Here is a 4,730-nt window from a genome sequence, read left to right on the forward strand (position 1 = left end):
ACCATGCAATTTGGTGTAGAGGATCCAACACAAAGAAATTTTTTACATGCTAATAAGTAGACCTTCTCCAAACATTCATACCGCTGAAATCCCCATACTTTTGAGCCATAAAATAAAATTGGTTGTATCTGGGTTTCAAAGAGCTTAAAGAATATGTTAGGTGACATGGTTCCAACTTTGTGGACAATAGACATTACACTTATTAAAGCTTTCTTTGCACGCAATGATAAATCTTTGGTACATTTTTTCAAGTTCATTGTTTGTGAAAACCAGATTCCTAAATATGTATAATGATCCACTACATTGACTTACTGACCATCAAATAACCATCTTTCTTTCAGGGCTATTGGACCACCTTTCCTGAAGATCACAATTTTAGTTTTTTCTAGATTTACTGATAATTTCCAATCTTTTGTGTATGCATTTAGAATATTTAGTTGTCGTTGAAGACCGACCACAGTATCTGACACTAAAACGACATCGTCTGCAAAAAGTAACATCAAAACTTCTATTAGGTCTGGAAACATTTGGATACCATGTTTACCATTTGAAGCTATTTCAATATATAATTCATTTATGAAAAGTGAAAATAAGACAGGACTCAGAATACAGCCTTGTCTTAAACCCAAAGGACAATCAAAGAAATCTGTTTCACCCTCCCTGCTACGAACACATGACCTCACATTACAATATATTGCTTTTATAATAGCAAACATTTTCCCCCCGTAGTCCAGCTTTCCGAAGACATTTCCATAGCTTAGAGCGGTCAACCGAATCAAAAGCTTTTTTGAAATCTACAAATGCTACAAACAATTTATGCTTTCGTCGTGACAAAGTCTTTTGGATAAGTGCATGAAGAGTAAATATATGATCTGATGTTGAATAATTCTTTCTAAAGCCAGCTTGAAATTCAGGAATTTTATCACGCATGTTCGCCCATTTAGAAATTCTATTATTTAGTATTGTTGTAAACACTTTTCCAAGGATGCTCATCAAATAAATACCCATGTAGTTGTCTGGGTCATTCCGATCACCTTTTTTTATGCAGTGGAATTATTATAGAACATGACCAGCTGTTTGGGAAAATACCTTTCTCAAATAGCTTATTAAAGCATTTGCCTAGAAAAGGCATAACTAGAAACCTGGAACACTTCAACATTTCAATAATTGTATCGTCTGCTGCTGCTTTTCCCTTTTTCAGGTGATCTATTGCACCAAATATTTCGCTTTCAACAATGGGTGAATCTAGCACAAGTTCATCAACATCAGTATAGCATTCAGTAAAATCATTTTGCATGTCATCAATTTCCATGTCTAATATTGTTTCATTTGAAAAAAACTTCTTAAAATGACTAAGCCACTGTGTTTTTGATATGTTATCCTTAGCAGGGGACCGATATCCTTAGCAGGAGACCGATATTTGAGGGATCGTATTTCTTTCCAGAAAGATGAAGCGTTGTTCATAGAATTTACCAATTTGTCTTGTTTACGCCTACGCAAATCAACTTTGAATTTCCGACAACAATTCTTATATTTATTCCTACTTTCGCAATATTTCTTTCGGTCAAGACTAGCACGAGTTATTCTAAATCTTCGTAGTACCTTGCGGGCGTTCCGTCTTGCAGTTCTGCATTCAGCATTAAGTGAGGTCTTTTCATTTATGTTATATTTTAATTCTTTTCCCATACAAGATGATGAATCCAGCATTTTTTGATCAAAATCATCAATTGCCCCCTCAATGTTATTATCAAGTTTATCGAAGAGTAGGTGTGTAATAGACGTTATACTTTCATTAAGCTTATTCAGATAATTGTCAGATAATTCGTCATTCCATATTAATTTGTTTTTTAGTGACGCCCTCGGATGTTAGCTTGTTAATTGTTTGATTCATATTGGGGAATCTACAAGTCAGTTCTAGAGGTAAGTGATCAGAGTCCAGACGAGCGCCAACATTCAGCATGTCAATATAATCAAAGAAATCGGGAGAACATATAAAGTAATCATTAACGCTAGCACCTTGATTTCCACAATGGGTAAATTCTCTCAGGGTATCTCCATACACTCTCCCATTGACAATGAACAGCTGGAATGTATACAACATATCTAACAGCAACTGGCCAAATTTGTTAATAATGGTATCATGAGATTTCCGATCTCCAACAGATATGTTTTCATCTTCAGGAAACACACAACTACTATGAACAACATCGTGTTGTAAATCGGCGAGAGGATTATTCACTTCACCTGTACGAGCATTCATATCTCCACATACCACACTAATACAATCCCTAAACTTCGACTGATTATCTAACAAAAAACTCTTCAAGCTGTTCAATACTACAGTCTGAGCTCACGTGGTTAAAATACGACGAGCCAGCTGGTGGTATGTATGTACATAGCAAGTTTACACTTTTATCAGTTTTAAGTAACACATTTGATATGTTCAAGCACAGGAGGTTATGAACCTCTGATTCAATCATCTTACAAAATTTGCTTACTGATTGATGGACACATACACACACACCACCTGAGAGCCTGCCGTAGTCAGATAACTTTATTGCTGGGCTGTAATAGATGTCATAATCAACTAACCAGTCGCTGCCAAATCCGCAGTCGACAAAAGTTTCCACAAGACATATTATTTGAAATTGTTTTAAGTACGATATAAAATCATCGTCAACAATTTTGCTTCGTAGACCGTTAATGTTCCAACAGAGGAAAGCGAATGTTTCGCCGGGACAGTCAGCGTTTACTGTAGCACCGGTTTTAACCGTGTTATGTCCTTGTGGGTTAATATCCGGGCCTCGGCCAGTTCCCTAGCTAGCAGACACGTTTGCGGATGATTTTCCGAGCGATCTTCTTGGTAATGGTCGTCTGTCTCCTTACGTTTCTGTAGTGCCAGACATCGCCGAAGTTGGTGTTGTTTCTACTGTGCGAGGCTTTGTTATCAATCGTCCATCCTTGAAATACCCAAACTTGTTGGTCCCCTTAAGCGCCTGCAACTGCTGACATTGACGTGACATAAGATCACTCGAAATTCCAAGTCCTCCTTCCTTGAATGTTGGTCTCGCTTTCAAGGCACGAACTTTGTCGTCAGACATATGTAGCTTTGCAATCATTGGGCGAGGTCGTGTTGCATTTTCACGTTTAACGACAAGCCTGTGAGCCCGTATGATGTCCAACGACTGCCACGTTTTGAATTTAGCATGTTTATTGAGGACAGATAGCACAGTGTCTTTACACGCCATTGATTTTTCATCGCCTGCTGCTTCAGGGATACCGTGGATGAGAATATTGTTACGTCTGCTATATGACTCAAGTCTGTCCAGTTCATCATCCACTCTTGAAATGTGATCAAACAGAGCGTCAACCTTGCCTGAGAGTGCGTCGATGTCCTCATACATGATATCATGGTTTTGTTTCATGGTGTTTAGATAACTATGAAGTTCTGTAATAGAACATTCCATTTTTTCACACTTTGAATTTATATTGCATACATCGTTCTTTAGCTCTGAGATTTGAGTACTTAAATATGATTTAGCGTTGCGTATTTCAGATTTCATGTCCCCAATTTCTGCAAGTATTGTTGCCTGTACGTCTTCAAGAGTTGTTGGTCCCGGGTTTGTCTCTATATCGTTAGAGAACAGTAAGAGCTGTGTTATGACCCTCATGGGAAGCCCGTCGCCCCCAAGGAAACATTTTCCTCGTGCATGTGAGGCAAGGTTGGATGACAAAATCTGGGTCACAACACGAGTTGGTGACGTCACATGAAGCACAAAGGAATGTAGTAGGCTGATACGTGACAACAACCATGAAGAGATCATTTATATGGGACACTTACACCTTTGGTATCCATAGGATTGATTTATGTGAATTGTATATGTTTTGGATGTTCGTGTCAACTTTAATCTCAAATATGACTGTACTTCAAAGTGAACAGAAAAGTAAATCAATGTCTTTTCTTCACTGTATTTTGTCCGATCCACATCCTTCTAAAGGATCAGATATTTGACGTCTGTGTAGGGGAAATGTGTGACATGCACACTCTTTGGTCCACTGGATATGAAGGAAAAAATGAAGAAAAAATAGATATGCAAGTTTTATATAGGATGTATTAATATGCATAACGAGCAGCATGGCTGACATGTACCTAAATGAATTATTTTAGATTTCAGGAAGGCTACATTTGAAGATGACCAAGTCATAGATTTTGTTGGGTAGTTAGATACATGTACCTGGTACCGACATCAGGTGAAAACCCCATCTGTGGCCAGGGACTTGTTGGAAGTTCTTTAAACGTTTATCACTCATTTTAGCGATTATGTTGTATATAATCAGGTCTCAAGTATGGGAAGGAACAAGGGCAAACGTATGTACAATATCAATACCGCAAACCTTTCCTTAACTTTAAACTTTGTGATTTCCAGTGGGCCAAGACGAGCCCTTTTGAGTAAATGTATAAACTGTCTCGCGTAAGGTAAATACACCAATCTGGTAATCTTACTGCTTGTATCATGTACCGACGCCAGCGAGTAGGAGAAGAAAACCCCCAGATGTTGAGCTGGAACGCCAAGGCACGATGGGGTATAATCTCGGCTCTTCATTGTGCTTCTGATTTCGAGTAGTTATTCCGCTCATTGTGTATATGTTTGGATGTTTGTTAAATATTACGCTTTAAATGTTCTGAATCAGTGATTCCTTGTCCAAAGATTACCTGTTAACACATGATA

This window comes from Haliotis rubra, unplaced genomic scaffold (genome assembly GCF_003918875.1).
Source record: "Haliotis rubra isolate DU_JTF1 unplaced genomic scaffold, ASM391887v1 Scf751, whole genome shotgun sequence".
NCBI lineage: Eukaryota > Metazoa > Mollusca > Gastropoda > Lepetellida > Haliotidae > Haliotis > Haliotis rubra.